The sequence below is a fragment of the Oryzias latipes genome, chromosome 13 (assembly GCF_002234675.1).
Source record: "Oryzias latipes chromosome 13, ASM223467v1".
NCBI classification, from domain to species: Eukaryota; Metazoa; Chordata; class Actinopteri; order Beloniformes; family Adrianichthyidae; genus Oryzias; species Oryzias latipes.
The window spans coordinates 13,541,780-13,553,798 of record NC_019871.2 but is presented as its reverse complement, the minus strand read 5'-3'; the positions used below and the strand labels follow the sequence as shown (position 1 = coordinate 13,553,798).

Below are 12,019 nucleotides of genomic sequence, written 5' to 3'. Positions count from 1 at the left end.
TTTTAACTCTTTTATTTTTAGATTTTCTCAAATCAAAATACAACAATCACAATTCCCACCCAAAATAAAAAAAAAAACCCTCCCAAAAACTAACAAAACAAGGGGAAAAATAAAATATCACTGAGTTTTCTGTAAAAATATACGATTGTCCAGAAAAAAAAAAAAAAAAAAAAAAAAAAAAAGAGTGCTCGTCAGCTATAAAATTGCCTTCCTTATTCAAATTTTTTCACATGGTCCAAGAAAGGTTTCCAGGATTTGAAAAAGTTCTGTGTTGAACCCTTTATAGCATATCGAAGGTGTTCCAATTTAAGACAGGAGTGTATGTCCTCCACCCATTGCTTGTGTGAAGGGGGTCTTGAGTTTTTCCAGGATATAAGGATGCGACGTTGAGCCAAAAGCGTAGAGTATGCCAGAGCTGAAGCTTGTATTGTAGTAACCTTGCAGTTTTGAGGAGTGACTCCAAATAGTGCTGTAAGTGGGTTCGGGAGGATCTTTATATTCCATGCTTTTGCTAGGGAGTCGAAAATCACCCCCCAGAAGGCCTGGAGGCTCTTGCACCCCCAGAACATGTGTGTGAGGGTTCCCGTTTCACACCTGCATCTTGGACACGTGTCGTCTGTCCCTGGGAAGATCCGTGCCAGTTTACTGTTTGATATGTGAAGCCTATGTACAACTTTAAATTGTATCAAACCATGTCTTATACAGATTGAGGATTTGTGGATAAACTTAGTTATCTGCTGCCACTGTGTTCCAGTTATCTCCAATCCCAATTCCTTTTGCCATTGTTTTTTCATAATCTCTAAAGAGGGCGCTGCAGCCGTGTTAAACATATGATATAAGTAAGAAATTACCCCTTTTTTTGAGGGATCTAGAGTCAGACATTCATCTATCCAGCTACCTGGAGGAGTCTGAAGAGACGGGGAAAAGTGTTTTTTAACAAAACTACGCACCTGTAGGTATCCAAAGAAGTCAGACGAGGGCAAGTTAAATTTTTCCTGTAGTTGTTCAAAGGACAAAAAATGTCCCTCGTTAAAAAGTTTTTTCAGAGTGTCAATCCCTTTATTTGCCCAGACCTGAAATGTGGAATCAATGAAGGAGGGAGGGAAAAGTACATTTGTAACTATCGGAGCTGAAAGTAAACCTTGTTTGTGTTTAAAGTGAATTCTGAATTGTTGCCATATCTTAAGTGATCCTAAAATAACAGGATTATTGGGGATTAGTTTTTTGTCCAGGGGTAGTGGTGAGGAAACAACAGAGGCCAGAGAGCCTGATATGTATGAGTCCTGTTCCATAATTGCCCAGAGTGGGATGTTCTCATTCTTCTTTGACATACCCCAGAAGATAAGTTTGTAAAGATTAGCTGCCCAATAAAAATACATGTAGTTAGGCATAGCTAGACCGCCCTCCTCCCTTCGTCTCTCCAAAAACTCCTTTCTGATACGTGGTATTTTTTTATTCCAGATGAATATTGATGTTAATCTATCCAGTTCTTTAAAGAAGGATTTAGGGATAAATATTGGTATGGTTTGGAAAAGGAACAAAAATTTTGGCAATATAATCATTTTCACAGAATTTATTCTTCCCGGTAGAGATAGAGGGAGGGATGACCATCTATCATGGTGTTTTTGAAAGTCATTCTGGTAGACATTCAAATAATGCTTTTGCTTGTGTTTTTATCAGTCCATTATTAGTTTTTATTCCTTTTTTTATACCAGCACAAACAATGATTGTAAAATCCTCCTTTGTTTTGCATCCATACTTGCGTATGACAGTCATTTGTGTTGAACCACCAAGCAGCCATGTTTTTAGTGAAAATATTTTATTCTCCCTGCTAAGTTGGCAACCCACGCTGAAGGTTTTTCTTATCTGTGTTGCAGGTTTTGCTCTTATTTTTTTTCTGCTGTGTCGCTTTTTTTTTGGAACAGCACAGAGATTAGACAGACACCTTAGGGATGGAAAACTATATCGCCCCTGGTGCATAGCCTTTTTATTTTCCAGTGTGAACTAGCTGTGACTTGAAACAAGGCAGAAAAAGGTTATAACCCTGAAATCTGTGTTGTGTGTAATATATTTTGCAGTTGGATTCCTTATTATTCATGTGGTGTTTAAAAAAGTGACTGCAAAGTGCAAATACATTTCATTATTGATGACCTAAACACAATGTCAGGAAAGTCTTTCAGAAATTTGGTGTTTATATACTGCACATCCATATGGGAGATGCCATACATCAAAAGATGGATACATGTTTGAATATGCATGGTTTTATTTTTTATTCAGTTTCATTCACCAGTAAACAGGGGGCTGATGATGCCTGCCACCCTGACAGTGTATGAATATTTATGCAACTGATATATCAGTGACTGCTGAAAAAAAAAACACAGGCTCCAGATAGCAGGAATACAAATAAGAACACTCGCCAAGTGTGTATGTGTGTAATCTTTGTGTGGGAACAGTGGAAAATTATAGCCCTGAGACGGTTTGAGATTTAGGTGCATGTGTGTGTCAAAGGGAAAGAGAGGCGTAGCTGACATTTACTTTGGTTTTCGTTTCCCTTTAGGCGTTTTGTGCCCCACATTTGAAAAGAGGAGAATAACACTCTTATTGTGGAAATCTTCTACCCGCTATATGTAGTTTTTTTTTTCTTTTTGTCAGAAAAACAGATGGACACACTGATAGTTACATGACATGACAGACGCAAAACCTTCTTTAAAAAAAAACTGCAGGCCAGCAGTCGAATAATGTCATGGTAAACTTTTCTTTATTTGCCTGACAAAAAGAAAAAAAACATGGATGACAAATATAACTACTTGCCATCTTTATATTCAATCCCCCTTCAGTCTTCTCTGTTTAGAGCACTGGGGTAAATTTAAGTTAAATCGCAGATGCTTTCAACATTTTGATGAAACTAAGCTCAACACTTTTCACAAGAGAAGTTTTTTTTCTGCTGTCATTTTACACCTTATCACTTGTCGTTTCTTTTGAATTTCAATAACGCTTCAGAGACACACACACACACAAATACAAATGAATAACGCTGTCAAACCCTTCTTAAAGCAGGAGCTGCAGAGAAATATTATTTCAAAAATATTTTTAAAAACTGCAACACCTCATTTGGATGGCTGGACGAACAGACGGACAAGAACAGATGGATTTTTCAAGCTAAACTTGAAGTAATTCTCTCCCACATAATTTTATCAATCTCTCACATTATTGCGGAAGAACGTCGGCCTACCATCTTTTTTTTTTTATAGATGGTAGGAATCTTTTTTTCTGCCTCTTTGGTGCAGATATGTGGCTGTGCTGCTTTTGGATCATTTTCCTGCATGGCCTACTTTTGACCAAGCTTTAGCTGCTGGACAGATGGTCTTGAATTTCCCTTAAAATTTTATCTGGTATCCTGAACAATGAATGACCGCCTCAGTGGGTTTAAGGTGCTAGGGTTGTGTGGCTGCAAAAATACCCATAATATTATACTCCTGTCACCTGATTGATGTTGGATAACATTAAAAGGTTTACTTTGCATTTCAGCAGGAGATCATTAAAGTTTTTTTCTGATACAGTTCTGCATGCCTCCTCCTGTCATGGATGTTAACATTTAGCCTACCGGTGCTTGTTGAGCCCTGCAGACTTTTGTGAGGTATTTGTTACCATCTGGGCGTTTTTTTTGTTTGACCTTGAGGTGAACTTGATAGGACATCCTCTCCTGGGTAGAGTGGCCTAAAACACTTTCCACTGCAAACATTTGTACTCGCTGAAAGTCTTTACTCTTTAAATAGCTTTAATAAAGTTTCACTTTACATTTGAACGCAGCTTTGGTTTTTCTTTCTTTGCAAGCTCACGTCCATGACTCCTCCAGACTGACTGCTTTTCCCCTCCTGATGATTATCATCACCTGCATGCATCTTATGACATGAAAAGACAGTTTTTGTTGGGGTTTTTATGAAATAGGAAAATATGAAGTAATATGTTTGCTCACTAAAGACTTTTGAAATTCTACACATCAATGAAACACTCTTCTTTATCTGAATCTCTGGTAAGCGTAATCTGTGTTGTTTAGGAATCCCATAATAAATTGAATGTGGAACCATGAAATGCGTTTTTACAAAAATTTTTTATTGGAAGTGGTTGCTTGAAGACGCGTTGCCGGGCCAGTGTGAACCAGAGAAGTAGAAGAGCCACATTCTGAGGATAATGTACGCCTAAAAGGACAGGATGCACAGAGGCTGAGGAAGATACACTGGCTGGATGACTTGTCCTCCTCTCACTTCATATTTAAAAAAAGGACAGGAAGAAAAAAAAATCTTCTGATTAGTGTGAAATGAGTGAGCTCCTCTGAGGTCTTTTTTATCCTCGAAAGCAGGAGAAGGTGAAGTCAAGTTAATCTTAGAGATAAATCCGGACACCAGGAGTTGTGCAAAGGTGTGTATAAATAGAGCAGGTAGCTGTTAGGTCTAAATGCAGTTCCAAAGGACATGCCTTCTGAGATTTGAACCATTCTCTCTTCATATTTTCTCTTCTGCTCTCCTCTCTTTCTGGGGCGCGGAAATTCATGAGCTTTTGGAAATCTGAGCAGTGCTTATTCTAACCCTTTGGTTCCAGAAATACTATCTTAGTAATTCTGTCTCTTTTTTCATGAAAACTTCCAGTTGTTCGGGCCTCTGTCCTAACTCTGAAAAGCACGACACTTTTTTGTAAATGTGTAGGGTTTATGTTAAGCATGGCAGTTAGTCCTTGTACTTTGTTCTTAATACTTTATGTTTTGCTGGAACGCTGAACAGTTGATACAGATCTCCTGTGGGGTTAATTAGCTTTTACAAGAGGCCTCAGAGGAGTTTTAGCAGTTTGCAGTCAGTTAGAAGCTTTAATGTTGGTCCCGTTTAATCAGCCGAAAAAGAAAAAAAAAAAGGAGGAAGACCTAATATGAACAATGCCCAGATGCAGTTTTTGTGGTAAAACAAATAAGCACTTTGCCTGTTCAGAAGAAACATTAACTTGCAAACATGTCTTCTTTTAGCTGTTTTGATCCCTGAGTAGTTTTCTACAAAAACAAAAACTTGGGAGGACCTTCCAGCTTGGTAATGTATGAAGAGAGTGTGATATTTAGACACAGATATAATTAGATTTCTTGCAGCAGAGGGAAAATTGAGGCATTCTGTGTGGGCAATGCTGCTTTCCGAGCTCAGTAAAGGTGTAGGATGAGAACCTATCCTGGGCCCGTGCTATATTTATTTCACAACACCAAATGACCCCTTTCTCATTCCATTTCTGTTTTTAAGTATTGTGTGTCTTAAAGCCCTGCCACTGAGTTATATGTGCTGTACTCTGTTTACTTGTGTAATATACTTGTGAAATAGACTTTTGTCGAACATACAGATGAGCTAAGACAGAGGAGTGTATGAAGGCATTGAAAAAACATGGACTAGTACAAAACTGTTAAGTTATTCGATTAAAAAGTTATGAAAAAGGAACCCATTTTATAGAAAATATCTAAAATCCAACACTTAAAAATCCGAAATAATTATGTATGAGAAATAGAAAAAAATATATAAACAAAAAAATATATAAAAACAATATGACAAACATCAAAAAAAGGAAAAAGATGATCATAGGTTCCATAGAATATATAAAAAAAAGTTAATAGGTTGTCTGAAAAGCGTTTTCAATAATCAATCATCACTGGGATAATCCACTGTAATAAGATAGAGGTTAATATTAAATACATAAAATGGAAAATAAAAGTTAAATACATGCAATAAAATAAATAAATAAAATAATATATATTAAAACGAATAGAAATGAATAAATAGGCAGGTAAAAGCAAAATTAAAAAGGTGGGTTGTGAGCCTCTTCTTAAAAAAGTCAACGGGCTCTGATCTCAAAAGATGAACACTGAGATAAGAAGGCCCAAGACCATTAAAACGTTTAGAAACCATTAAAATAGTCCTAAAATTTTTCAAACAAGTTCAATTGACTTTGGAAGGACATGCTTAATCCTTCTTACCTTCATTCGATGTTTTCCTTACATATAATCCTCTAACAGGTTGAAATGAAGACTTAAAGTAACATTTAAAGTGCAAATGTGTTTTACAGAGCTATGTTAAAATGGTCCTTGCTTCAGTTATGTGTCAATTTCTGCAACAAACGAGTCTGTGAAATGATTGGGAGCCTTTTCTTGAACCTAAACACTCTATTGAGGCAGCAACCAGGTCATGGACACTGACGAGGAGCTGCAGAACCCAGGCAGCTTTCCTAAACGTGGAGTGTTTGGGTTTAATGAGTTTTCACCTCCTCTAATGGACGCGGCTGTCACTGGGATCCTTCCCTGAGATGTGCGTGTGTGTGTGTGTGTGTTACAGATGGAGATGGTGGCTAATGACTCTCTGATGCAATCAATTCCTGATTGCAAATCACCGCTGAAAGAGTTCTCATCACTTGGTGAGCAGAACCTGTCTCTGCTCACAAGTCTTTTGTGGATTTAGCATGGCCTGGATGTTGTTGCCTCTGTGGTGACATCAGTTTGTTTCTAGAAAAACTTTGAGATGCAATCTGTGCTCTATTTTTTCAAGTGAAGTTACTTGTATTACTGGAAATTTTGGGAACCTTGCAAGGAGACGGTCACTGAGGGGACAGATGTCTAGCCAGCTGGTACTTTCAGCTGCTGTAACCATGGTTACCAGATGTTCTTATCAAACCTGTGTTGCACTGTGCCTCTATTTATGGTCAACGAGAAAAATGCGAAAGTTAAGTGACACTTAATGGACTTGCTGGCATTTGCCACAGTTTCATTTCCGGTCCTTTAAATGAGCCATCTTTATCCAATTTAATATTTTTTGTTAAAGAAGTTTTCCATCTTTTATTTGAAGTCTCCATATACTTCAGACGTTTTTGTCTTGCCCCCTTATCAAAGCAGCTTTGACATTGAGGATTTTTAGTGTGTTCAATGTTCTTCTATTAGACTTTTTCTTAAAAATATAAAAATAACAGTTTATAGAAATAAGTGCTCAAAACACCGTTATGACCGTACGTTTATTATAAAGGGTTTTTAAATTGATGGAAACAAAGGGAAGAGGAAGACTGTCATTCCTCGTCAAAGAGTAGCACAATTTTAATCACCTTAAGGTGTGTTAAATGGTTGAACTGTTCTGGAGCATTGATACATTTCTATAATAAAGAATGAGAATTGGAGTGGGTGGGGTGGGGGGGTGGGGGGTTAACCATCAAATGGTTCCCGGGCTGTGACTGAAGCTCACCGCTCCCACAGGGGAAATGCGGAGAAGACTACTCAGAGATGAGAGAAGACTGATGGGACTTTACCTTTAAAATCAAAGAGTATTTTAAATAGCCTGGTTTTTAGCTGTTCTGTCTAAGTCATATTAATCCATTCTTTTGTCATGAAGATCAGCATTAAAATGACTTTAAGATTTATCTCAATTTACCTCAACGTTTCTGGTTAACTCTACATTCATTGTAATCTACACGATAATATATTTGCAGCATCACTTATTTCTGTTTTAAGGTTCCTTTGTTATTTATTTGGGTTTGTCATTACACTGTACACATGTTGGCATTTTATAACTTTTACTACATGTTTTTTTCTGTAAAATTGCGTTTCTGAGAATGTTTATTCAAATCATTGTGGTTCAGGAGCAGATCAAAAAAGCCTGTAGGTGTGACGCTTGCGCTGCATTTGGCGGACTACAGGTTACCTTCCCCCCTTAAATCTGATGCATCCAGTGTAGACAAATAGATCCGTGTACATCTTCATGTTCTTTGTCCGAGCTGGCATCTGACCCCAAACTCTATGGCTAGATAGTTCCAATATTGCTCGCTATTTTTGTTGCACTGGAGATGTTAGTGTGGGGTTGTGAGGGGCTAGCAAGAGAGAGAGTAAACAAAAGGATCTTGGGAAGTCAGGGAAGGCTTACTCCATGTTAACAGAAGCAACTCAAGGAAATTTTTCTAATGAACTTCTGCCACTCTGCAGAAACCATATTAAAAAAAAAGGTTTAGATATTTTGACTTTGTCTAAAATGGCATAATCAAAATTAAAAGACCACTGGGAACGCCTTTACAATGGGTTCAAAGATGATTGCAGTGGGACTTTAAAGAGCAGAATGAGTCACTTATAAACCTTTCCCCTCACTTCTATTGTGTAAACCTTATTTGAATTATTATATGGGAAGAACGCTTTTTGCATGACCTTAGGCCAGACTCAGAATAAGACGTGAGAGATCACATTTTAGAATATTTTAGCATGTCAGCTCCTTTCAGGTATTTTAAGATTATTCCACTGACATAAAGGCCAAGAGGTTTGCACAGATGGAGGCAGGGATGTAGGCACTGTGTGCCCGGATGGAGTCTCGACACTTTTTCATCAGATCATACTGTGATTGTGTTGACGTTTTCTCTCCAGTCGGCTTTTATCAACTTTTACTGCGCTTTCATTCAAACTCTACTGGGAGATCTGGACAGAAATGGCTCAGTATCAAGACTCTTGGTTCCGCTTGCCATTAGGTGAGCCTTTGTTATTAGTAGAACTACAAAGCAACACACCATGAAGATAACATCCTTCTACCAGCACGAAAAAAACTCTATGGTCAGTAATGAATGCTCCACATCTTGTCTTCATCTTCCCACTATCAGTGCATAATCCAAGATATGTTCAGCAGCACAGGAAACATAATTAAGATCCTGTAAAGAGTATGGTCTTCATTTAGAACCTGTTGTCGATATTCACATAAAGTCCATTTTTAAGTTTAGAAAGTTTAAACTTGCAACAGATCTTTCAAAATATAAAAACAGACTTGTTCTCCTGCAAAATTAAGCCTTTTTCCGTTACAATATCTACAATTTGATCAGTTTATGCATCAATGTGGTTGACTGAACTCACCAATCTTTTTCATAGGGAAAGACCCACTCCTATGAAAATGCTGTTTTTAACATCTTTTCTCATGATGGTGGACATATATTAAAAAATTAGGCTTAATATTGCATTCCAGGGCGTTTCTTTATTTAAATTATTTTGAATCAGGAACAGATGCAAAAATGCTGTTTGAAAAAGCGTACAAGTGTGACAAACAAGTTACTACAGCAGGCCACAAGCTCTGCTTCATTCTCCGAAGTGAATTTCTATTGAACTCCTGCCGCTCTATTTGTCACACACCTAGGTGTGCAAAATTTGTTGTCCGCATTCGGCCCATCTCCTGGAGGAGCGGTGAGCTGCAGACACAGCTGCGCTCGGGAACCATTTGGTTGCTTAACCCCCCAATCCAACCCAGCTGAGTGTCAAGCAGGGAGACATTGGGTCCTATTTTTAAAGGCTCAGCCTGGGTTTGAACCCACAACCTTCCTTACAGGGCGGACGCTCTAACCACAAGACCACTGAGCCACTTTATGATACCCTAGAAAACCTCACACATTTTTTGACTTTGGTCAAACGCAGCATAATCCTAATTTTAAAAAAAAAAACACTCGGAATGCTTTTAAAATAGATCGATAGATGCAACCCGAGCAAACATGTCACAAGAATCCCTGATGCTTTTGTGGAGACAATTTATCAGCTGTAAAGCAACGCTTTCTTATATTTCTGACATTAAAAAAAAAGTTTTAGAAGTTTTAATCAGTCCTGGCAAAGCGTAATTTTTGCAACTTTTTATGCCGGATTTTGCACGTCAGTAATGTAAATATTTTGACTGTATCAGCAGTAAAGCAGCAACCAGTTAATTTGTGGAAAATATACCGGTTTAAAGTATCTGTTTACATCTATATGAAACTTGTCTGGAATAATAAGACCACAAATGGCATTTCTGTCTCAATGTTTTCCATCACTATTATTGCTTTTTCTGGGTTTTATTGTCGTGATGGTTTCTTCAACATTAATTGTTTTTTCTCTCCTTTTTTAATGATGTGCTTGGTAAATGGTAAATGGCGTATACTTATATAGCGCTTTCTACCTTCTTACGAAGGACCAAAGCGCTTTACAGTCACAGTCCCATTCACCCATGCACACACACATTCACACACTGATGGCGGCTCCGCTGCCAAACACTGGCGCCAACCTCCCACCAGAGGCAAGGTGGGGTTCAGTGTCTTGCCCAAGGACACTTCGGCACATGGGCGTGCAAGGCGGGAATCGAACCTGCAATCTTACGATCATGAGTGGACCGCCCTACCACTGCACCACGGCCGGTCACTTGAGTGATGCTAATGAAATGGTGCAGGAACTCCTCTCAAGCCCCATCTTTTTTTTATCTTCTCCAGATCTGCCTGCTTTTTTTTTGTTTATATGCTATTTTCCCATGACCTATCTTACCCCACAGCACTGTGTCAAGTGAAGAGAAAGTATTTTTTTATATTTATATATATATAAACTTCGGTTCTGTGTCTCCCTTAGGGTGTATCTAAACAAATCCTCAAATGGTTTTTTTCTTTTCTGCCTGCTTCAACTTGTGATGGATGGGAATATTCAGAAGGGCAGACTATTTCTAGAGAACTGTGTTTCTGTGTGCCTTTTGCTGGGGGAGGGAGTGTTTGGGTTACAGTGCAGAGACTACAAACAGTGTAGGTGACCCCATTGAGTGTGTGTGTGTGTGTGTGTGTGTGTGTGCGCGCGCGTGTGCAAGATGTTGAAAATGGTGTGTGAACCTGCATGTTTGAGCAAGTCAGGTCTGATATGACGCTGAGCTCAGTAGACGCTCTCATTACTCTCAGAAAAGCCTTCTTTGTTTAGGCTGTTGATTTGTGAGATTTATTTTTAAGATTTATTACATTTATATGAGATTTATTTTTGAGATTTTATGAGATTTATTTTTATTTTCGATTTAGATATTGTGCAGAAGTGTGCAAAACAGTAATAAAAGCAAAAGGTGACTACTTTGAAGAACCTACAATATGACATATTTTCAGTTGTTTCACACTTTTATTGTTATGTATATAATTCCACATGTGTTAATTCACAATTTTGATGCCTTTAGTGGGAATCTAGTGGAATTTTTCAATTGGCTCAAAACTCTACATTTAGCGCCAATATTGCTCCCTATTTCTGTTGGACCGGTAATATTAGGCCGGGGATGTGAGGAACTATAAGGTAGTGGGACAGCATGTAAACAGAGAGCTCTCAACAGCAAGGAGTCCCAGCGGACCAGCCTACAACTCAGAGGCAAATTTCTGATGAACTTCTACCGTTCTGCAGATGTCCTAGAAAACAACTCAAGTTTTTCAAATTTTAGCTAAAAATGGCATAATCATAATTAAAAGACTACTGGGAATAGATCTAAATAGATCAAAAGAGGATCGGAGTGGGAGTTTCAGTGTAAGCCTTTACATTTCTGTTTTTATGCTGGCAGCAAATAAAGTTTGCATAGATGACCCGTTCTATCTGATTCCAGTAAATCATAAAATAGAGCCTCTCATCATATATGCAGTTTTTTTCCCCATGCGTTTCTGGTTTATATATCTTCCTTTATTTATTTTTTTACACCTTTTTTATATTATCCCGTGATTTGTGTCCTCATCTGAGTCTTCATTCCAAAATCTTCTTGTTATCCAACCCTCCTTCCTTTCTTTAATCCTTTAATCTTGTCTTAGTTTTAACATTCAGGGTAAGCAGCAGGCAGGATGATTAAAAACTACTGGATGAATTGTTTTGCTGATTGGTTGTCTTGGTCATGTGAGGTGAAATGGACATGTCCCTGAAGAAACTGAAGGAATTTCTCTTCGTTTTATGACACTCAAGATGTGAGTTCTTTACAGCCATTTTCCAGTGCAATGTGATCTTGAGATGGAACTGCAGATTAGGACACCAGAGACATTGGGTTCATATGTGGGTCTCTGTTGACGCTCCTGAAATGATCATATTCTCTTCTGTGGCCTGGAATTGCTCATTTTTCTTTGAATATTAGATGTGAGAAAAGTGATCTCTGTAGGATACAGATCAGTGGTGTGTCAGCAGTAAGTTATCAGACATTTGTACTTCATGACCTTCTACTGGCTGGTCGTCTGTGAGTGCCCAGCCTTGACA

At 38.2% G+C, this 12,019-nt stretch overlaps 1 protein-coding gene across 1 annotated transcript in view; it reads left to right on the top strand.

The window, feature by feature from the left end:
* ppm1l (protein phosphatase, Mg2+/Mn2+ dependent 1L) overlaps window positions 1–12,019 on the top strand; it is a 44,257-nt gene that overhangs the window by 19,864 nt on the left and 12,374 nt on the right. The gene's annotated exons all lie outside the window — the stretch shown is intronic.